This window comes from Peromyscus californicus, unplaced genomic scaffold (genome assembly GCF_007827085.1).
Source record: "Peromyscus californicus insignis strain IS unplaced genomic scaffold, ASM782708v3 Scaffold_19__1_contigs__length_69161282, whole genome shotgun sequence".
In the NCBI taxonomy this organism is placed as follows: domain Eukaryota; kingdom Metazoa; phylum Chordata; class Mammalia; order Rodentia; family Cricetidae; genus Peromyscus; species Peromyscus californicus.
Window position 1 is genome coordinate 40,997,936 of NW_026294491.1, and position 24,749 is coordinate 41,022,684.

General features: G+C 42.0%; 1 protein-coding gene across 3 annotated transcripts in view; it reads left to right on the forward strand.

The window, feature by feature from the left end:
• Positions 1 to 24,749, forward strand: part of Prim2 (DNA primase subunit 2) — a 308,490-nt gene that overhangs the window by 41,215 nt on the left and 242,526 nt on the right. For 2 of the 3 annotated variants that reach the window (XM_052745227.1, XM_052745228.1), the window contains exon 5: positions 21,310 to 21,393. The gene's annotated coding sequence lies outside the window, so the exon portion shown is untranslated. Of the gene's footprint in view, positions 1 to 19,995; positions 20,034 to 21,309; positions 21,394 to 24,749 lie in introns of those variants that run through there. The other variant, XM_052745229.1, reaches the window with a different exon arrangement.

Genomic DNA, 24,749 nt, shown 5'->3' on the forward strand with positions numbered 1-24,749 from the left:
CATCATCATCATCATTGAGACAAGGTCTTTCTTACTGTGTAGCCTTGACTATGCGGACCATGCTGGCTTTGAATTCATAGAGTTTCGCCTACATTTGCCTTTGGAGTGCTGGGATCAAAGGCACACGCCACCATGCCTGGCTCCATATTATTTCTTTACAGCACCTCTCACTGAATCTGGAGCTTACTGACTTGGGTAGCTGGGCTGGCCAGCAAGCCTCAGAGATCCTCCTGTCTTTGCCTCCCCAGGGATTACAGACATGTGCCACCCCCAGGTAGGTGCTGAGGATCCGGACTCAGGTCCCAAAGCTCTCATGGCATGCACTTTACTGACAGAACCGTCTCCCCAGCCCCTGGATTCTCTTACTTTTGCATTTTTCTATGGGTGTGCATGTCCTTTGTTAGATTAACATTTTTGCAGGTCACAAATTGTCTCTACTTCTCTTTACATTTTTTGGTGTCAGGTTGTATTGATTTCTTTTCTTTAAAAAAAATTGAGACAGCTTTTTAGTATGTAGGCCAGACTGGTGTGGAACGTAAGTTTTTGCTGCCTCAGCCTTCATAGTTGAGAATACAGGCTATGTCATTATCCCTGGCTTAAGGATCCAGTTTTATTTTTCAGACAGGGTCTCATGTAGGTCAGGGTGGCCTTGAACTTACTATGTATCTGAGGGTAACCTTGAACTCCTGATTTACTTTCTGAATACTAGGATTAAGATGTATGCCACCACACTCAGATTACGTGATGCTGAGGATAAAACCCAGGTCTCAAAGAATGCTAGGCAAATGCTCTACAAACTGAGCTACATCCCCATCCAGGTTGCTACCGATATCTTTAAGCCTCAATTTTTTCATTTGTTGAATGGGTATGGTTAACACCTCTAATTAGTGAAGGGTTCGTGTGATACATGTTTATGCAGTGAATACTCAATAAATCATAGCTATTTTTACTTTTACTGTTAAAGATGTAAACATAGACTGGGCTGTGGTGGAGCATGCCTTTAATCCCAGCACTTGGGAGGCAGAGGCAGGTGGATCTTTGTGAGTTCTAGGCCAGCCTGGGCTACAAAGCAAGTTCCAGGACAGCCAGAGCTGTTACACAGAGAAACTCTGTCTCAAAACAAACAAACAAACAAACAAATACACACACACACAAAACCAAAAAAACCAAAAACGAAACAAAAAAAAAGATGTGAACATAGAAGCACTTAAACAGTACTCTACATGCGTGCGACTCTACATGTGTGTGCGCGCGCGCACACACACACACACACACACACACACACACACGAATGCATATGTTCATTCATGTGCATGTTTGTGTGTATGTACACATTTGTGCATGCTTTGGAGTGGATATTGATGCCCAGAGGCTCAGTTTACTTGAATCTTATCCTTCCTTCTTCTTTCCTTCCTTCCTTCCTTCCTGATTTTCTTCCTTCCTTCCTTCCTCCCTCCCTCCCTCCCTCCCTTCCTTCCTCCTTCCTCCTTCCCTATCTCCCTCACCACACCTCTCTTCCTTTCCTTGTCATTGTCTGCCACAGTGTGATAAGAATTGAATGATGAGTATTGTCATGTATTTGGAGGTCGTTGAAGCAAGCACGATCAAGTAGAAAAGAGAAGACCTACAAGAGAGGAGCACTGCGACAGTTTAGGGTCAGCAGGCTATTCAAGTGGACAGCAGGTTTGGGTCCACTGATACCTGTCAGGGTGGGCTAGGGGTTTTTCAGGCCATGCTCACCTGTAGCAGCCTCTTCCTCTCTACCCTCACAGCTGCTGTTGTGAAAGCAATGATAGGCACTCTGCTGTGACTACCGATGAGTCTGTAATCTTCCTGTCTCCCAAGAGTTCTGCATAGCACCCTGATACCCAGCTGCCCGGAAACTGACAAGCACCCCACTGTGAGTCTGTAGTTCTCACTTCCCACAAAGGAAGCTTTACCAAGCTCACCAAACCGCAGTCAGGAGCTGCAGGTGGCACATCCCATGTCATGGACTCGTATTGACTCAAGGGCAGCCTTTGTTCTTCCCCTGCCACACAGACGTCAGAGGCAACATGACTGCAAGCCTGTGCTATGGGCTGCTCATTAACTGCATGGCACAGGATCCCCTTCCTGAAAACTGTGAGAGAGATCTTTTACTTTGTTGTATGGGGTAGACTCTCTTCAGTACCTCTCCTGTGATCCGGTCTATGACACTGGGGAGTCTCTTTAATAAGTCTCTTACCCCCAACGACAATACATCTCAGTATCTCTCTTGATCCTCGAATCTAGGAGCTTTCAGTGTCCTTTTGAGACACTACATAAAACCTATGAGCTTTGAGCAACCATTCATCCAGCCTCATTCTGTATTAACATCATTGCTTTCTGTGACTATCACCACATGAAAATTGGGGGCACCCTTGCCATAAAGAATAGTCAATATGCATGGATGTGGGTAGTGGGATCAGAGGGGTGAGCACAGGAGTCGGAGGCTTAGGATCTTGAATAATTAGAAGACCGTAAGTGGGGGGGAGATTCAAATCAGAGCCACGTCAAAGGGTAGGAAACACAGGAAGGCAAATGGAAGCTTCTAGCCAGAGTTTCTGAAAGTGAAGCAGCAGCTTTGCAGAGGACTGTGCATTAGCTCCTTCTCACGGGGGCACGTGAGTGGGAGCTGGACTTTCCTCTCAGTGGCCCTCCTTAAGCTCTGTCACCAAGGATAAAATGTAAGTCTCAGAGTTTTTTGTTAGTCACCTTGGGTCACAAACTGATAAATCACAACTGGGAAGATTAGGGTTTGAGTTTGGTTGCTGGGCTCCATTTCATTTTCTGTGTCTTAGGCAATACTCTTTTCTTTTCTCATAAAACGTTCAATGAAACTAGTTAACTCTGGAAATGGAGGAAGGATTGCTGTACCATGGTACACAATTTCCAAACTTTTCTCTATTACCCAGTCCTGTAATAATAATACTGTGTGATAATTGTCGTATACTAAGCCCTCAAAGGGTTTCCCACTTATTTTAAGAACCCAAGAGCAGGCATTCATTTCTCACTGATTTTAATGAGCATTAAATGCTTGTGAATAATTCTTAGCTTGATCCTAGTCAAAGTAGTCTTGTTGATTGTTTAAAGTGGTTGTCATTGGCATCTCTCTTTAGTTAGTCTTGAGTATGCTGTCTAAGTGATAACATCCTAGGAAACCAGAGTTGATTAAAAATAATTTTTTAAAAAAGGAAAAAGAGGCCGGGCGGTGGTGGCGCACGCCTTTAATCCCAGCACTCGGGAGGTAGAGGCAGGCGGATCTCTGTGAGTTCGAGGCCAGCCTGGTCTACAAAGTGAGTTCCAGGAAAGGCGCAAAACTACACAGAGAAACCCTGTCTTGAAAACCAAAAAAAAAAAAAAAAAAAAGGGAAAAGAGTTGTAAATAAATAAAGGCTAGAGATGGAAGGAAAATGCAGTCCAGTTATAGAAAATGGAGAAGATATGATTGCACTTCACTGTTGCCAAAGATTTGAGAGTCATGAGAAAAGAAATCTTTGCCCTGCTGATGAAGGAGAGGTCACTGTCCTGTGGCAGCTGAGCTAGAAACTGAGCACACAGGAGCAGTTTACTCCAGTCTACTCAGCATGGATCGGGCTTGGAAAAATAGGACATTCTGGTTTTTCAGTTTGGCTGAGGTGGATTTAGAAGAACCCTGTGAAGAATGTTGAAGTTGTTTTGTGGGTGGGTAGAAGGTTTTCTGGATTATGTAAGCTCTTACTTCATCCACCACAGACAGGGAGGGATGGTGGTCTGCAGGGACCTCAAGAAAGCACTTAATTACCATTCTCTCACATCAGGAATGCAGCCAGAATACCCACTAGATGGTGCTCATATTACTGTGCATAGTTCTGTGATCTGTGGACTAAAAGATTATAAAATGTTAGAGCAAACAATCACACCACTACCAACTGTGTAGTAAGCTTTCCTGTCGGGACCACCAGCCCACAAATATTGACATGGAGACTTACTGTTAATTATGAAAGCTTGGCCTTAGCTTAGGCTTGCCCCACTAGCTCTTATAACTTAAATTAACTTGCTTCTATTAATCCATATTCTGCCAAGTGCCTTGTTACCTCATCTCTGCACTGCATGTCCTGATCTCTGAGTCTGCTGGCAAAATCTGTGCACCTCAATTCCTCCTTCTTTTCTTCTCTTTCCTTGGAAATTCTACTTTCTTCCGCCTAGCTACTGGCTGTTCAGCTCTTCATTAAACCAATCACAGCAACACATTTTCATACAGTGTACGAATGTTCCTCAACACAATTGAATGGAAAATAGTATTTTATTCAGCATTTAAGATACAAGTATTTCATATGTTGAAAGAACTAACATGGCTTGTGAAATTTTGTGTCCTCAAAATATCTTTGCTTGGCCTCAAGGAAATGGTGCACGCCTTTAATCCCAGATCTCTGAGTTCGAGGTCAGCCTGGTCCACAGAGTTCCAGGACAGCTAGGGCTACAAATAGAAACTCTGTCTCAAAACATTCTTGGTAGGAAATTAGATTGCAGTTGTGCTTTTTTACTTCTGTTTATTATTTTATGTATATGAGTGTTTTGCCTGCATGTATGTTACAACATGTGTATCCTACTGCCTAGGGAGGCCGGGAGTTGGAGCCCCTGGAACTGTAGTTATAGACAGCTATGAGCTGCTGGGTACTGGGACTTGAACTCAGGTCCTCTGGAAGAGTAGCCAGTGCATTTAACGCCTGAGCCACCTCTCCAGCCTCATGGTATTTTTTTTCTACTGAGCTTTAAAATAAATTCTAATGTGGGGAATTACAAGACTGTTCATTTACAGTATTCTCCTAGTTAGCGTCAGCTGTCAACTCGACACAGCCCAGTGTTATCCGAGGAAGCCAGCAAGTAAGCAGCATTCCTCTGAGGTTCCTGCCTCCAGGTTCCTGCCTGGGGGAACTGCTGCCTGGCTCCTTTCAAAGGCAGACTGTGGCCTAAAGCATAAATGCAGTCAGTAAGCCCTCTTCTCCCCAGGCTGCTGTTGGTCGTGGTGTTTATCACAGCAACAGACAGCAAACCAGGACAATTGCCATACTTGTGTTGAGATTTTCCCCACGTGAATTTTTAAGACTATCATGTTGAAAATAGAAAAATATAGATTAATAATTCTGTCAAAGTAGTGATTTTGGAGACAACAGGCAAAATAAAGCAAAAAAAAAAAAAAAAAACCAAAATCAATTGTTGAAAGCAAGACTTGGGTGTTTTCAGTGGTACCTGAGATTGAGTCGAGGCCTTCGTGGATGCTAGGCAAGAGCTCCCCCATCGAGATGCAGCCCACCCCCCAGACTAGATAAGAGTAGGTCATATAGCTCTTCACCGTCTCCGGACTGCATACCGTACACTTTTTAGCATAAAGTTTCCCCAGGCCCGTCACTAAGTGAGTTGAAGTGAAAGTTGCCTTCTCTTCGCTCACACTTGTGCAGCCAGGGTCCCAGAGAACTCACATCTCACAGCAGTTTGGTGCCATTGTCAAGTTGAGGTTTGACAGAGTTCTTCACTTCCGCTACACCTCCAGTGCAGCCGCGGCCCTTCTGCTGTAGACTGCTGTGCAGGCACCTGGGGCGCCGGCTCTGCCGGCGTCTTTCTAGAATTGAACTTTCTCCCCAGAAGTTAACTGCAGTCCCTTTTTACTGCTACCAAAAGGCCAACAAAAGTGTCCGCAGGGATAGTGTTTGCAAAGGTAAAATTATAAAGCTACCTACATGTCAACTAGAAACATGAGTTAACCAATGGCCGCAGAGTTGAATAGTATACAACAGTTGACAGGAAGGAAAGTTTAAAACTGGAACAGTTGGACCTGTTGCTTCTGCTTGTCAACTCAGCACTCAGGAAGCTGAAGCAGGAAGGTTTCTGTGAGTTCGAGGTCAGTTTGAGCTACATGGTAACTATCAGGCCAATCAAGGCTACATGGGAAAAAAAAAAATCTGTCTCAAAAAAAAATTCAAGAAAACAAACCTTGTAAACAGCCATATAAAAGAAAGGATTCAATTAGAATCATAAAGGAACTATCTTAATTTGTAAGCTGAAGGGTAGGTAGAGAAATGATCATGAGAATATAATCTATTGTTTTGAAAGGACCAAGCAGACGCCATAACAGGCTGCTCAGTCTTCTCTCAGAGATCAGGCTTCAGTTTCAGTTTCCTGAGACTTGAGCAAGCAGTTTCTGGGAGGGCCATGAACAAAAGACATAGTCCTTGCAGTAGCTCCCTTTCTGCACGTACTCTGACTGCTCAAGGTTCAGCCAATTGTTTACTGCCTGGGACCCCTCACCAACTTAGAGTTATGCGCATGGTTCAAGGACAAAGCCTGGGCCACTGAGTCAGCCCCCACAGTCAATACAGGCTAGGCCAGCCAGCCTCCATGGCAGCTCAAGAACAAAGCCTGGAACTTGTCCAGGCCTGCTCCAAAATGGCTAACTGTAACCCCCAACTAACCCTAGCCAGTTAAAAGTTACTAACATGATTGCCGCTCACATAAACCAATCCTGAGTCTTTTCCTATGTAGTCTGTAGACCCCAAGCCCCCTTGCTTTAAAAACCCTGCCCCATTGCTACTCAGGGTCTCTTCTGCTCTGCTGCTGCGTCAGACAGACGGAGAGTCCCGAGTTAACTTGTAACAATACAAAGACTCTTTGCTTTTGCATCAGATTCGGTCTCTTGGTGGTCTTTGGGGGACTCTGGGTACAACACTTTCAGATAGCATCTGAACTGGCCTGGAACTCAGTATGTAACCCAGGTTGTCCTCAAACTCATGGTAATTCTCCTGCCCCAACCTTCTAAGTGCTGATATTACAGGTATGAGTCACCGTGACTGGGTTATTTATATTTCTTCTTTTTGCATATCTCAAAGAAGTAAAAGGAGAATAGGGAGGAGCAGGGGGAAGATGAGAAAGAGAATAAGGAAAAAAAAAAGACTGAGGAGGGAAGGACAAACATGAAGGTCAACATGGAAATATGAAGAACAAGGCACATGAGTTTCAGGAGGCACACAGGCAGGCAGGAAGCCGTGCTAGATCTGGGTGTTGTTCCCTAGTGGCCTAATACATCATAGGCTTGACTCTCAGAAGATGGCATTGTTGGAAGAGTCAGCGCTCAGGGGAAGGAAGGCAGATTCTAAGGGGAATGTCCTTGAAGGGCTCTCAGAGCCCCGATCCCTTCTCTCTTCATTTCCTGGCCACCATGAGATAACCACAACTCATTGCCTTTCATTATTGGTCCAAACCCTGAGCCCAAATAAAACTTTCCCTTATCAAGTTAATTATGTATTATGTCAGGATGATAGAATGCTAGCTCAGTCACTGTTAGTGAGATGCAATGGTGAAAGGGGAATGCTGGGAGGGGGAGTCTGAGGTCAGACTGCTAGGAAAACTAGATGAAATAGAAAGACTCGGGAGGCAGGCTTTCAAACGGGCAGATTCAGTCTACATATGCTTATTAACCGCAGTGTTCCGCACTGTTCTGGGACACCCATTAGCAAAGCAGCCCTAAGTCCTTCTCTGTGGAGCTTAGACATCTGATAGACAAGCCGTTTCTGTGTCTAGCCTTTCTCTGTGTAAACTTTCCAGCAAGGACCCCAAGAAGGAGAGACATTGATTTGCTGAGCAAATATGTGTTGAATATTTTATATATGTCATACAATGCTGAATGATGGAGTGCAGGAGTCCCTGTCCTCAATGAGTTCAAAATCTTAGATCTGAACAGTTCGGTGTCTTGGAGGTATGTACAGGGTTCCCTTGAAACACAGAGATGAAGGTACAGTGGTGAAGACTATTGGGAGCCTACTTCTATTTGGGAATAGAATTGATGATATTCAAGGTTCATGGTGAGAATTCAGAGCAATCAGTTCACTAACCTGCATTAAAGATTCTGCCTGGGGAACCCATGTTTAACGTTAGCCTTGTGCTCTAGGGGATTGGGAAGAGTGACATCCTAGACCATCTTCTTCTTAGTATCATGTTGCTATTAGAAATCCATCCCATGAGAGCTGGTGGGTTGACCAACCCTGCAAGTACCAGGCCCAGAACCAGGGTTATGTGTGGGCTCACCCCAACATCCATCCCATCTGTGATCTGCTGGAGCATCAGGGATCAGTCCTGTGGACCCAGGGCTGCAGGATCTCCATGACACAGGGCAGCAATGGAATGTCGAGGAAAAGTCCCAGTGAGGGCCCAGCATCAATGGTGTGGTGGGGACCAGGGGCCTCCAACCAGACCAATGATTCTTTTCGATAAACACATGCATGTAAAAATAAATGGGCTGGGCAGTGCATGCCTTTAATCCCAGCACTCAGGATGCAGAGTTAGGCAGATCTCTGTGAGTTCAAGGCCAGCCTGGTCTACAGAGTGAGATCCAGGACAGGCACCAAAACTACACAGAGAAACCCTGTCTTGAAAAACCAATAAAAAGATTATATATATATATATATATATATATATATATATATATATATATATATATATATGGATAAAGGGGTTTACTTCGAGACTCACTGTGTTACACTACTCCTTTTTTTCTTTTTTCCTCTCTTTTTCTCTTAATTTTTTTTGTTTTATTTTGGGGTGGGAAGAGAGATGGGTGGGATTGGGAGGCATGATATGAAAGACACGAAGGCTAAATAAAAATATTTTTAAAAAATCTAAAAAAAAAAAAAGAAAGAAATCGATCCCACCACCTCACCATTTTATTGTTTTGAACAACAGGCTATTTTCCGAAGAAGATTATTTATAACTTAATTTTTCAGTTTAATGTTTTGACAAGAGCCATGTTCCAAAATAGGCTCATGCTATATAGCCCAGTCTAGCCTTGAACTTTCAAACCTCCTCCTGCTTCCTGAGTGCTGAGATTGCAAATATGCACCATGATCTCTGTCCCTGGTGTGTGTGTGTGTGTGTGTGTGTGTGTGTGTGTGTGTGTGTGTGTGTGTATGTGTGTGTGTGTGTGTGTGTATTGTTTGTTTGTTTTGATTGATTTCAAATAAACACACTTTTCTGTTGTTGCACTAAGGATAGTCTTTAGGGCCTGTACAAGCTAGGCAAATATTAAAGCAATGAGCTACATCCCCGGAATGTCCCTTTAAAAAGTAAACTTTCGCCGGGCGGTGGTGGCGCACGCCTTTAATCCCAGCACTCGGGAGGCAGAGCCAGGTGGATCTCTGTGAGTTCGAGGCCGGCCTGGGCTGCCAAGTGAGTTCCAGGAAAGGCGCAAAGCTACACAGAGAAACCCTGTCTCGAAAAACCAAAAAAAAAAAAAAAAAAAGTAAACTTTCTTCCTTCTGATGATTGAATTTAGGGCTTCATGAATGGTAGGTAGTCTATTAGCTGAATTGTATCTTACTATGCAGCCTAGGCTGGCCTTGCACTTGAAGCAATCCTCTTGTATCAGCTTCCCAAGTGCTGAAATTACAAGTGCTGCTATGAGGACCAGACTTCAGCAGCTCAGGAACTGAGGAGGAGCCATGGAGTTGGCAGAATAATCGATCTATCTGACTTTTCTATCCGAGGGAGTAAAAAAAAAAAATTTTTTTTTGGTTTTAAAAATTTAATTCTCTGGGGCCATCACAAAAGGGAACACACACACACACACACACACACACACACACACACACACACACCTTTAGTGTCTTTCTATCATTTCTCTTCTCTGTTTATTTCTTTTCTTACCTCTATCCAGATGTATCCCTTCTGTATATCATTATTTTTTCCCTTACAGCTTATACACTCCAGCAAAATCTTTCAAGCAGTATAAAAATTACAGTGTGGTTACATTCTATTTTTAAGTGAATAGTTACAATGAATACAAGTGAAAAAACAGCATGTTTTCCGTATCCCTAACATGATTAAACATTTTCTGTATCACAGGTGAAAAACAAATTATCTCCAAGAACCCATATACATTCATGTCCAAGCAACTTGTTATAGATTAACAGAGTGTAAGCAAGCAAGGCATTTTTATCAGCTAGTTCCTTTACTGGCAGGCTGCATTTTGTGGTTACAAAGAAAAGATCACTCACTTTATTATTTATCTTAAAAGATAATCTTACAAAAAATCCTAAAAGAATCACAAAATCTAAGCTTTTATATATGAAAAACAACCAATCAGCTCTACCTTAAATCCTCGGTGTGCATACCCATTCACCAACAGTTTTTTAATGTCAGGAAGCTGAGACCAGAAATGGGTACAAGGAATTCATCATCACCCTTGATCACCAACCCATCTTAGCAATAGCCAGGCTGCTGTAGTTTTAGTTTCTTGACCTCAATGAGTCCCTCACTCAACTATGTGCCTTTTTAAATTTTAAATTGTTTCCCAAGATTTTCTACCTCAAAGCCATTAACAAAAACATCTTAACCTAACTGTAAGTCATTACTTAAAGCTTTGTTTTAGCTATGATGCACGCTGAAACCCATGAACACATATCCCAATATTAAGATGAAAATTCTGGAACACAATTGTTTTTCTTAATCATTAACATAAGTCACAGTCTATAATACTCCTCAAGAGAAATTCATGTCCTTGTTCTTTTTTCTTTTTTCTTTTTTTTTTTTTTTTTTTGGTTTTTTTGAGACAAGGTTTCCCTGTGTAGCTTTGCGCCTTTCCTGGAACTTGCTTGGTATCCCAGGCTGGCCTCGAACTCACAGAGATCCTCCTGGCTCTACCTCCCGAGTGCTGGGATTAAAGTGTGTGCCACCACTGCCTGGCAAGTCCTTGTTCTTATTTTCTGTCCTTTGCAGCCCCTGCTTTATCAGGGCTCAGGGCAACACATATTCTGCTTTTACCTATATTAATTTTCCCTCTAAACTAACCTCTATCACAATCCCATACTATATTTATTAAAAAACCTCAATCATCAAATTCTATTTAAGCTAAGAACTATGATTGTATAAAATCACTGCTTCAGTTAAACAGTATCGCTTAAGAGAAAATCAGCTTCATAATAATGCATAGGTAAAAATGCCCAGTAGAATGGGATATTTTCATGAGGTAATCACACTATATTAAAGGCAGTGGGGACTCCCACACTCATTCACACCGTGACAGATACCAGAGAAAAATGGCAGTGGCAAACATGTAAAGGCACAGCAGAGACATTCTGGAGCCAAAGCCCTTGGAATCTTGACTATCCGAGATTTACCCATCAGTGCCTTGCATGCTGGTGGGCCAAACTCCTGAAACTCAGGTACCACTTGCTGCTTCTCTGACATGGTCACCTGCATACAAGCATTATAGCAACATGCCCAGTTTTTTTTAAACCCTATTAATTTTGAAATAATTTCATATTAACATAAGTGTTTCAAAGACAGTATAGAGAGATGCTGTGTGTCCAGCACTTGCTTCCCAAATATTAACATCTTCTTTTCTCCTATAGGTCTGTTTCTTTCTTTCTTTCTTTTTTTTTTTTTTATATAACAGCTGCTGTTATTTCCAGAGAAATTTGGAATTGTCTGCTCACTGGAATGGATAACACCACAATACTGGGATTATGTGCACATTCCCAGCACAACTGTGCTTGAACAGAGGTCCTCTGGAGTCAATACACTCACCTGGGGAAGTGGAAATCTGGAACCAAAGCATTATGCTAGACAGGGCAATGTCCTTCCCCATGGGACTTTCAATGTCTTAGGTTTGTGTGGGAGCAGCTGTGTGAGCAGCTGTGCGTACTACTTCCGATGAATCCTTACTCACCAAGACATTGATAAGTGGCTGCTAAGTCTTGTTCCTCATGAGGAAATAGCCTTATATGACTTTGGCCAATTTTGACTCGAGTTTCATCCAACATTTACTGACATTACTCAAAACCAAGATGAGTGATGCTAAGATGTAAAACCCTGAGCCGAAACCTCTAGTCCTCAAATATCGCCCAAGTTCTGCAACAATTACTCTGATTGCTGAAGACTCGGCCCCAGCCTTGCTCATTTCTTTTGAAGACACTTCAGTGATTTTTGTCCTAAAGCATTCTCGTGTTCTGCTGTGTTGGGTTTTCTGTACATATTTCTTAACATATTGTATATTTCTGGGGAATGGAACTGAGCTCAGGGCCTTCTGGTGATGTTTTAAACAGAGTCTGCTCATTTGAACTTAATTCTTCATGTCTTTCTCTTGAGAGGAGCCCTGGTACCTCGTAGTTTTGACTAGTACTTTTTTATACTTTAAGACTCTGGGTGTTTCTCAACTGTTATCTAAATGGTTCCACTTCAGTGACATATGTTTATTGCAAATTCCAATGATATTTCCTATGTATCCCATTAACTAGGCACCACAATGAATTGTGTTCACCATCATATTCATAAGTTGAAGTCCTGACCCCAGTGCCTTAGAATGTAAGTATCATTGGAGATAGTATTTAATAAGAAAATTAAAGCTAAAATAAGGTTGTATGGATGGGCCCTAGTCTAATATGATGGGTTATCTTTTGAGAACCCTTAAAGTGACTACCCCTTTTAGTTCCTTAGATATTTTTATTTCTTTATTTTGTGATAGGGTCTCGCTGTGTAGCTTTGGCTGGCCTGGAACTCACTGTGTAAATCAGGCTTCTCTTGGACTCATAGAGATCTACCTGCTTTCTGCCTCCCCAATGCTGGACTAAAGGTGTGCCACTAAACCCAGCTAGTGATTTTGGATTTCCTTGAAAAAAATCTATTTATTTCATTTTATGTGTATGTGCATGCGCCTAATTGTATGCATGTACATCACATGTATGCAGGTGGCCTATGAGTCCCGGAGAAGGCATTGGAATCCCCAGAACTGGAGTTACAGAAGTTTGTGGACTGTTCTATGTGGGTGTTGAGAACCAAATCTAGGCTCTCTGAAACAGCAACAAATACCCTGTTAACTGCTGAGCCATCTCTCCAGGCCCCGATAGTGTACCTCTTATCTCCAGAATCATGAAAAAAAAAAAGTCTGTTGTTTAATGACCCAGCACTTGCTATGGCAGCCCAGCTGGCTTCACTTTTACTGTTAGTGGGCCTCCCCAACCATCTGTGTGTTTCTGGTCCTTACTAACATTCTCTTGGGCATCAATGAATGAAGGTCTCTTTCCACCACTCAGCATCAGCGCTGCTTTCTTTTAACCCCTACATTAACACCGCTGTTACTTTGTCTAGTCCACTCCTGTTTCGACTCTCACTTGATAACGTCAGTACGTTTTCCTCAAAGACAGTTTGTCTGCAGATCTCAGTGTCTGATTTCTCTTCTGTGATGCACTCCACATGTATTCTGAGTGACACTTGTACAGAATGATGGATTAGTTGACCCTGGCTTTGCCCATATCATTCCTTCTGTTGGGCACACTCTTTCTTCCATCCTGTGAGGGCTGCTAATGTGAGGGTCACGACCCACAGTGATGGAGGTGCTTCTTGCTGATGAGTCATCTGACTAGACTCTGATTTTTGCTTTTTTTTTTTTTTTTTCCGAGACAGGATTTCTTTGTGTAACAGCCCTGGCTGTCCTGGAACTTGCTCTGTAGCCCAGGCTAGCCTCAAACACACAGAACTCCTCCTGCCTCTGCTTCCCTAGTGCTGGGATTAAAGGTGTGCACCACCACACCCAGCTGACTCTGATATCTGACTTCCTTGGTTTCAACCTCCAAAATGGTCTCTCTGCTTTTATCTTATACTTGTAGTTTAAAACATTAATTTTATGTTGAGTATCACTTATAATCAAAGAGGTACTATTTCAGGAGCCTTTATCAGGGCCCTGTGGCGAGGCCTTTTATGGAAAGCTATTTCTTTGGCCTGGTTGGAGACATAACATTCCCACCTACCCAAAACATGAAAGAGTTAATCCTGTTGCCGCTGGCCACAGGTACCTCTCAGGAAGGCAAGTTCATGCTAAATAGTTGGGAGGAATAATTATCCCTTTAATGAGATTCTGTACTTTTCCTTCCCAGAATCCACCCCCCCCCCCGCCCCCCCCCCCCCCCCCGACACACACCCCTTCCTGGTGCAGAGGTTTACAGAATCCCTGTCATACAGCTTCGTAAGTCAGCCTGCTTTTCTGAATTGCTCAGAAAAAGCCTGGCTTTCCCTTTCTGTCTCTGCTCTAAGCATGTTATCCCTGACGCTTTGGGAGTTACTCCTCTCTAAAGCTCCCCTCCCCATCATGTGCTCCCCATCATTTGATCCCCATCCTGGCTTCCCTCCATGCCAGCTCAATAAACAGTACCCGCCTTTCCTCTTTCCCTACTCCTTCCTCCTACAGGCAGCTGCTGAGATGTAGAGCTTGCTTGTCCCAAAGATTTTCTTTCACACTCTAATACGATTGTCCTCTCGATTCCACTCTTAGGTTCTTTAATTAGCAAGACTAAGATCCTCAAGAGTAAGTTAATGTTTTTAGTTTAGCCTCAACCTTTTGTGCTCTGTGCTTTTAGCATTGTCCTGTTACTTTTTCATACTCAACTCTGAAGTTAAGAAAATGAGATTTAGTTTCATTAAGTATTTATTCCAGAAAACAATAGAACAAGCATACACTAGACCTGTACGGCATGAAGAAAACTCTCTGTGGGGTTTTCTGTTGGGTGGAGCCTTCCTGATGTTTCCAATGTAGTCTTTGGTTGCCATTGGTTCTGTTTTCCCACATGTCAGTAAACTCCTAAAGGGCCCAGATCATGATTGAGATATGTGTGTATTTTCTGACTCTACAGCACATAGTGATTGCTTAAGAAATATTGTAAAATCCACAAAAGCCAACTCCTAAAAGCACACTAGTGGAGAGTCTTGAGTCATTTGTCCAGTCTACTTGGAAGAGATGGTTTCAGCTTAGCCAAGAATCATCATTCAGGCACCCCGATCCACTCTCAGTCATGTGCTTTTGTGGACAATAAATCAATATCATCAGGTTCTCCATGAATGATCCTGAAAAACAAGGTGGAGGGGTGGTAACCAATGTGTTTCACTGAGGTAAGTGGACACAGATGAACTTTTCTGAGGGGGAAACCACTCTGAAGATAGAGAGTTGAATCCAAAAGTAAGGGTTCCATTCGGGAGAAGTTTTCAGTGAATGGGCCTTATAAGGCCGAGACATAAATGTATTGCCCTTAAACATTTGGACGTCAGATAAAACAAGTAGCTGTAACATTTCCAAGTTTTGTCTTGGACAGTTGTGCTTGGATGTTGGTCAGTCCTAAAAGCTATTAATCACAGTGTTGCAATGTGTTGTTAAAGGTTAAAGAAATTGTCTGGGTTTGTTGTTGTTGTGGAGATAGAATCCAGGGCCTCCTGTCCCAGCTCCCCGACTCTGGGGGGTTTGTTCTTGTTTTCTGTTTTATTTTTTCTTTCTTCTGAGGAACTTTCTCACTGTATAGCACAAATTGGATTTGTATTTGTAATTCTCATGACTCAGCCTCCCAAATTCCGGAATAAGTCTGATTTCAAATAATTTTTATTACTGTCAATTACGTAGGACATGAATGCATATATATATATATATATATATATATATATATATATATATATATAATTGTGCCTAGGTAAGATGACATCAAAAGATAACTTAATAATGGTTATCTTTGGGACTAGAGAGATGGCTCAACAGTTAGGAGCCCTGGCTGCTCTTCCAGAGGACCCGGGTTCAATTCCCAGCACCTACATGGCAGCTCACAACTGTCTGTAACTCCAGTTCCAGAGGATCTGACACCATCACACAGACATACATGCAGGCAAAACACCAATGCACATAAAATAAATAAATAAATCATTTTTGAAAAAAAAAGTGGGTATCTTCTACCATCTCCTTATCCACTTTTTCATATGTAAATTAATTTCAGGACTCTGGACATAAATCAGTGGTAGAGTGCTTATTTTGGGGATACAAGACCTTAAATTCTGTACCTGGCAAAACACACACACACACACACACACACACACACACACACACATCCCAAAGCACAGAATAAAAATCTTGTATGAATAAACTATAACTATCATGACATTACTATAACCTTTGTAAAAGCAGGAGGCTGAGGGGTAGGATCTTCATGTGTTCAAAGCCAGCCTAAACTATTTAGTGAGGCCTTGTTTCCATACAAAACAAAGCAACAAATTAATAAGTTTTTAAAAAGATTTATTTTCTTAATTATGTGTATACTCGTGTGTTTGTGTATAGATATGTGCATGTTGAGTACAGGTGTCTACAGAAGCCAGAAGAATGCACTGGATGCCCTGGAGCTGGAGTTACAGATAGTTGTGAGCTGTCTGAAATGTGTTCTGGAAATGAACTCGGGTCCTCTGTAAGAGTAGCACATATTTTTAACTACTGAGAAATCTTTCCATCCCCTAAATTCATAATGTTTATAAATTAGCCAAGTATTTCTAGAGGAAGTATTGACATAATACATTGACATGCCAAGCGCACACATTCCTTGACCCAGCTACTTCAATACAAACAGTTGGAAAAGATGCCAAGATATATGTGGGTAGTTATTGATTGCACCATAGTTTGTAATAGTGGAAATGTGAGCACAAGTTAAGTTCTCATTAGTAAGAAGTTGGCTAACATACAGATCCCATTAGAATCCTGCAGTAAAAGACTTTGGAGCCATTAATTAACACAGGGGTCTACGGTGTTCTGTGGACAGAAGCAGACATAAAATGGTTTATATAGTAGGCTGACCTATGTGTATATATAATACTGAAGAACAGAGCACAGTAGATTATCATTTGAATAACTGCCATTGCCCTTGCTGATTATTTATTTCAATTTTAAAAAGCAACTATAGGCCAATCAACATAGTTGTTCACCTGAAAATACAAGGGAGAAAAAATACAATTGAAAAAAAAAAACTCTCATTATATATTCTGTTGTATGTATATACTATTTGTACCTGTGGTAAGTTAGGATATCCAAAGACAGAAATCAAAGCAATATTTCTGCCTCTCAGGCTGGGCTGGGTGGGCCCTCTGCATTTCTGAATTATCTACCCCTAAAATCTCCTTTCCTATCGCAAATTTCTATTTCAACTGCTGTGAATTCTTAGTTTCTTTACCAATGTATCAGTGATCATAATTGGCTCCAATATTTGAGTTCCTCTGCATCAATTTTCATATCACTAGTACCCTAGTTTTCTAATTGGGTTCATTTCCTAATATCCAGACAAACTTTGATTAGTTAAAAGAAAGGCTAAGAAACTGAAGGTTTCTTTATGAAAGTGTTTCAGAATTGAAAATTATTGCTCAATAGAAATGATGGAGAATTAATTTTCTACACCCAAATTGATGTTGGTGATTCAAGACAATGACCTAATGATATTTTGTTGGGTTATAGAGAGAGTTCGCTGATTAAGAGACTTGCTAATTTTGCATCAGATCCAGATTTGGTTCCTAGCACCCACATGGCAGCTCATAACATCTCTAACTCCTGTTCTCTGGAATCTGATTCCCCCTCTGACCTCCCTGGGCATCAAGCATGCACATGGCACACAGACACACATGCAGGTAAAACACTAATGCATATGAAGTAAAGTAACTCAATTTTTTTTTAAGAAGACATTTTGCCTTTAGAGTCTTAACATCAAGAATGTTTAGACTTGCTTGTCAATACATTGAAAGACAAACTTTGTCACTTCACTTAACCATCTGGCACTAAAGCAATTGCTTTCATGGACAGCTCATATATGGCACTATTTGGAAATAGCATAGCCTTCCTACTTAAACATTTAAAGCTTACCATATAAGTAGAAGAGAATGGAATGGGGGAAAAGTAGCATAGTTAAATAGACTCCAGAGAGTCAACTGATCATATAAACAAAATTGTCTGAAAACTGTAATGTGCTTTGTAAATGCCAACATCATCATTATTATGAAAATTATAGTTGGCAAAACCTGGGTTTAGTATTCTATACAAAATGTTGGATTATATCTGCATAACAGAAAGAAAATCCCACAGTGAGGGCCGCTAAAGGATGGGCGAAAACCAACTGTTCCTGTCACTCCACCGCAGAAAGCACAGACCAACCTCTTTTCTTCACAAGTGTCCTCAAAAAGGTGACCATGACTCTAAGAGTTGCTTGTGTGGCCCGGGCATATGTGTGGATTGGAATAAGGCAGCTTTGAGTGAGGAGGGGAAGGAGCCAGTGTCTGTGAAAAAGGCTGGAGCATTTGACTTGGGTGGTGGCCCCAGCCCCATGGGTCAGACAGGCTTGGAAAGAGAACAGTGGGTGAGGAGCCCACTTAGGGAAGAGTTTGAAGCACATACCACACCCTTTGGAAGCATGGACCTAAAATATTTAACCCCATGGGGAAAATCATCTTCACTGTAGAAGGATGGAATTTTTTACCTCGTAGATGCTTACGGATGGGCAATGTTTTATTGCTCAAAGATGAGAAATTCAGAAGAGGTGACTCCATACAAGTCAGGAAGGTAGGGCCCTTTCCTCTCTGTAGCCAGTACAGACCTTAGCATTTACCTTCAACTGTTTATATTTATAAAAGTTAGACAGATTTAGTGCATGACGTCTATGTTGTGAAAAGTTAAGATAATTCTCCCAAAAAAGGAACACTAACTTTTAGATGTGACTATCAATCAGTCAAGTTGGAATGAAATCTTGGCATGATCACAACATCATATTTACACCTTCTTCAGTTTCCAAAGCTCAGCCAACTGAAGGAAAATATTTGCATCAGGAGTTCCATCGGAAAGCCCAAATGGAGAGTGAAAACAGATCTTCAGGGAGGATTACATCATATGGCACATGAAAGCCCATCTGGAGTCGGGGATGACTAGGAAGAAGTTCAATTCAGTTCAGCAGGCCACTGTGGAGTGTCTGCTCTGCGTTAGGGATGGGCTTGAGGCAGAGTGCAAAACCCAGCGAGAGGGTCTTACCCATCTCAGGAATTAGACTTGGATTTCAAAAGTCAGATATTTAGAGTAGTTTGACATCAAATAGCAGTTCAGTGTTGCCAGGATCTAGCTGGATTCCTGTGAAATGACCCTTTCATGTTGGAAGTTCTCACTGGGGAGGTTACCTGGACAGTGCATCAAAAATTCCCTCAGTGCTTAAGGTCAAACTGGATTCAAGGTTAGTTCTTAGATTTTCTTTTTTAGGCAGCCTTTTTTCCAAGCCAATTCCTTTAAATGTCACTAACTAAGATGATTTGAGGTAGGTGTGTCTTGCGCTGCGGAGTTCAGTCCACCGTAAATTTAAATAGAGAACAGAGTTCTACTAAAGGCTTAGGGATAAATTGGAGATTGCTGTAACCAGGCATTCTCATAATCTTTGGATGCTGACATTCCTATTTATTATAAGATGATTTCTCCCTAAAAGTTACTCTGTCCAGAGATTTGAAGTGTTTGGTGATATGGTGCCGATAGCAGTTATCTATAAGATGTAGGGTTCAGAAACACTAATATTTAGAGTTATTTTCACACAACTAAGCTGAAGGCAGAAAAAAAATCCTGTCTCTGGTATCTAAAAATAGCCTCCCAAGTGAACAGTTTTGCTGTTCTTGTGGTTGGGGTGAGGTTCATCTCACTTCAATCTTCCCTTTACCAGAAAGATATTAACCTAGCTTCAGGATTCTGTGCCCAGCAACACTCTTTGCCAGTTTGAGGGAGAAGGCTAAATTAATACATGCACCATATACACCTTCTGTTTGTAATTGGGGTGCTGAGAAGGTCCAGGCAGGACAAATTGTGTCTCGGAGGCTTAGGTGATCCCTATCAGGTCATTACTGCAAGGTGTGTGTGTCTATCTGTCCATGTCTGTGTGGTGCTACTGGCAAGTGGAGATAAGAATTCAGGCAAAGGTGGTGGCTCACTAAAAAGAATCCTCATGCCATGCCTCCCAAGGGATGCAGAGACAAGGTGGACAGATGAAGAGGAGAGCAGAGATGGAAATCTCCCTACTGAAACTTTATGTATCCATTTTCTGAACTCTCACTTTCTTTTACAATATTACAAGGTCTTCTTGTGCCCACAGGAGAGAGAAGGGAGATGGCAGAAAGGTCCCACTGAAGCATGCCCCTTCTCCTGAGAGCAACTAGTGTCTTGAGTTGAATCATTTTCTACAGTGTGTATTCTTCAATACTCTATTGATTAAATCCTTAAACTTTTATGTAAATCCTGAATAGTCTCCTTAGAGTCCAACAGAAGGTCGATGGCATATTAAACATTGGCTAACTCAAAAATCTGTGTGTGCACGTTCGTGTGTGTGTGTGTGTGTGTGTGTGTGTGTGTGTGTGTGTGTGTGTGTGTGTGTGTGTTTGAGATTATTAATGAACATGTAGGAGGAGAGTAGTTTAGGGACAGCCACAGAGGACTCACTAGAAGTCAGTTTGTGGGGTTGGGGATTTAGCTCAGTGGTAGGGCCCTTGCCTAGCAAGCGCAAGGCCCTGGGTTTGGTCCTCAGCTCCAGGGTAAAAACAAAAACAAAACAAAACAGTAACTGTCATTAATTAAAAAAAAAAAAAGAAGTCAGTTTGCTCCTATTGCTAGTCCTGTAGAGGGACAGGGACTGTTTCCTGACCCAGAGCCAGAGAATCATTTAGCATCAGCTAACTTGAGATGTGCAGTGACATGTTGAAGGACACAGACAGGCCTGCAGGGAGACAGCTTAGGATGCACCACACTGACCTCACTTCCTTCTCGACTTCCCAGGTCCTTTTGGGAATGAATCTACCTGTAAGCACATAGCACAGAAAACTGTTTATATCCCATGAAAGTCCATATCAGAAAGCAGGGATAGAATGATTTTTAGGTGAGGATTGTGGGAAATGAAAAACACACAGAATATTAACATATGCTTCAGTGTCCTGCTTCCTTGTATCCCAGAGTCATTCATATTTCTGTACTTCAGCTGTAACTCATCTGTTTACATCATGCTTTAAAATATGTATTTCATCGGGTGAAAAGACCACAGTTCATGTACCCATTTCCCTAGCAGTGGACAGGTTCTGGTGTTTTGCTATTTTGAGGTTCTTATGAATATTCTTGGTAGTGTTTTTTGATGTATAGGCACAAAATTTCTCTTGAAAATATGAAGCACTTATATTAGAACTCTTGAGCTGGGGCAAACACACCAGGATTGCCAGATGACACTAACTTGATTTTCAAAGTAGTTCCAACTATCTGTCTTTTTCTGGGGGCATGTGAAAGCCTTCACGATACTCGATACTTTCAAACTTTGCTGGTGGCTTTGCTGTGCATTTCCATTTCCCTAGTGGTTATTGTGGTTTGATATGTTCTCATATGTTTAGTCATCACTGTTTCCCCTGCCCTGAAAATACTTGCTTAGATTTCCCTCCATTCTTTTCTACCATGTATTTATTTATTTACTTACATTTCAGGAGACAGAGTCTCAGTGTATACAGCTGACCTTCAACTCACTATACACGTGCTGGGGATTGAACCCAGGGTTTCATGTATGCCAGGTAAGTATCCTACCAGCTGTGGCACATTCCCAGACCCTGCTTTTTTTTTCTTAGTAGTTATATTTGGATAGTAACCCTGTGTCGGTTATAGCCGTTCCAATTTTGTGGATATTAAAATGCACATATGTGCCGGGCGGTGGTGGCACACGCCTTTAATCCCAGCACTCGGGAGGCAGAGCCAGGCGGATCTCTGTGAGTTCGAGGCCAGCCTGGGCTACCAAGTGAGTTCCAGGAAAGGCGCAAAGCTACACAGAGAAACCCTGTCTCGAAAAACCAAAAAAAAAAAAAAAAAAAAAAAAAAAAAAAAATGCACATATGCTTAAATTATTTAAATTCTTTATTCCAATGTACCCCAAATAATCAATCCATCCTTTTTATATTCACCCTCATTATCCTCTCTTGTGACCTCTTCATTTTGAGCTTGTGTTTGCAAAGTGGTTAAAATACACAAAACACAGAATTTGTCATTTTAAATGGACGGTTCACTGACAGTGTGTACATTCAAATTATTGTGCGCCCATCATTGCTCTCCACCTCCAGAACTGTGTTACTCTTTTCCTCTTGGTAAATTTATTTTATAATTATATGTGTGTACCTATGTGTGGGCATGTGCACGTGAGGCCAGTAAAAAGGGGTTTGGGTCTCCTAGAGCACGAGTCACTGACAGGCAGTTGTGGGTTGTCTGACATCCGGCTGGGGACTGAACCTGATCCTCAGAAAGAGCAGGACACACTCTTAATTGATGAGCCCCACTCTCCAGCTGCCTATGCTTTTAATTAATGTCTTCCCCCCACCTTTGCGATGTGATCTAGCTATGTTGTTCTGAATGGCTCCCAACTCCTGGGTTTAAGCCGCTCTATCACTTTAGTCTAAATAGCAGCAAGTACAGGTGCTTGCCACTGTGCCCGTATCTTCATGCATCATTTAAGGACTTCTTGGGCGCACAAACAACATAAAGACCATGCATATATTCATTCTGAAAGTCTTATGATTTTGCCTTTCTGGAGTAGGGCTTCAACTAGCTTGAATTGATATCAGTGGATAGTAAGAGATAGAGAATGAAATTCCTGTCCCACAGAGAGCCATTTGTCCCAGTGTCATTCAGAGTTGTCCATCTTTTTTCCATTGACTGGAGCAGTGGATCTGTCACATGCTGGGCTTCTCTATAGACCTGGGACCACTTCCGGGTTCTCCATTCTGTTCAATTAATTTGCTTATTCCTGTTCCAGCATCACTGTATTTAAAGTACTATAAGTTGATATCAATCTTTCCGTTGAAACACAGTCCAAAGTCACAAAGATGCAATCTCTAATTTTCTTATCTTCTTTGCTTCAGAGTCATATTCTTATCCAGCCTTTCCCAGCCACTTTTTCTAGAATTTCTAAGACTTCTCCAAGAACTGTTCATACTCCTCTGGTTGAACTGTTTATGGCTTGGCTTATTTTACATAGTAATGCATTTATTTATTTATTCATTTCTCTTTCCTACTAGACTATGAAGTTTAAGAGGACAGAGATTTGGGGCGCTTTCATCGGAAAGCACTGCCTGGCACTTAGCCGGGCTAACTGACATTTCCAGAATGAAATAAGCCATGTTGGTCTTTGGGAGGGCATTTCTTCCTCCCTGTACTACCTCCGAAGGGTGTGTTTTCTCTCCTGCTCTTTTGACCTTCACTGCTAGATGAATGGAAGCAAAGAGAGAAAGAATGAGATGTTTGTTTTAAATTTCTCCCATAGCCAACTCTTGGAAGTAGGAAATGAAGTCAGGAGGGTGGAGCGGGCAGAAGGTGGCCAAGTTCGCCTTTCTTCTTATGGGTCAGGCACCCTGTTGGAAAGGCTTCTTTTCCTGTGCTTTCCATGGTGAGGAGGGCCGCCAGGGCACAGAGGTCAGAGCACGCTCACTTTGCAAAGAACTTTAGCACATCCTTGGGCTTTAGGGTAACACACCCTAAACCAGGGAAGAACTTACCAAGTATGGCAACCAAACTCTCAACTGTGTAGGACAGGCGTTCTGGAGTGGTGACGTCAACTAACAGTGAATGCCATGTGGGTTAGACTGTCTGCTGCTGGCATTGTCCAGCACAGGCACTGCATCGAGCCGCGATGATTCATGGAAATTATGCCGCAAAAGGTACTCTGTGCTTTATTACAGGGCAAACTGGGGAGCCAAATCACTCTGGAAGGAATGTGTCTAAAGTTTTCAGATGAGGACTTGACGTTTCTAAGGCCAGAGGTGCATTTGATTCAAACCATCTGTTTAGTGTGAAGCCGAACCCCGCACTTTCCTTATCTGTCTCTCCAGTACTCATCAATCTTGTTTCATAAATATTTATCGAAGGCTCTTGGGCTCCAGGAGCCGTGGTTACAGAGATGGCATGGTAGTCCCTGGTTTTGACTTCTTATGGTTTAGCGAAAGTAAAATTGTGTTACAGAGATGGCATGGTAGTCCCTGGTTTTGACTTCTTATGGTTTAGCGAAAGTAAAATTGTGTTTGCATATATATTTTTTCCCCTTTGTGAGGTCAGTGTCTATAGTTTCCCGGGAGTCCTGTTTGCCAGGGCTGACAGTATTATATTAATCCATCACTGTTGATGAAATGAATGCATGAGAAAACATGAAAGCATCTCGTTCACTGAAAGCACCTCTGAAATGTCCTCGTCATTATGTGTTGTTGCTGCTGTGACAGGGATGTCTGCCTTTCAATTGCCTCTGGGTATAGAAAACAGTTTTTACAGTGTGTAGTGACCCACATTGATATTAGAAAATAATAGTGCCGGTCTAGCTGATAAGACTCAGGCTATTTTGTTCTCAGAGATCAAATACAGGCTTTTAAGGGGCCAAAGAGATGGCGTTGCAGTCAGGAGCGCTTGCTGCTCTTCCAGCCCTCAGGTTCTAATCCCAGCCCCCACAGGGTGGATTACAGTAGTCTGTAACTCCAATCCCAGGGGATCTGATGCCCTCTTCTGGCCTCTGTTGTCACTGCATGCAAGAGGTGCATAGAAGCCAACAAAACATCCATATACATAAATACATAAATTAAAAACAGGGCTGGAGAGATGGCCCAACCGTTAAAAGCTCTGGAGGCAGAGCCAGGCGAATCTCTGTGAGTTTGAGGCCAGCCTGGTCTACAGAGTGAGATCCAGGACAGGCACCAAAACTACACAGAGAAACCTTGTCTCAAAAAAAAAAAAAAAAAAAAAAAAAAGCTAGGTTCACAACTAAAAACAAATTAAAAACAACAACAACAAAACCCCCAAAACCAAAATAAGGTTTTGATATGATGTAAAGACATCTATTACATGACAGTAAGATTTTGGTAAGGTTAAACATATTTTTCTAGTTCTTTATGAATTAATC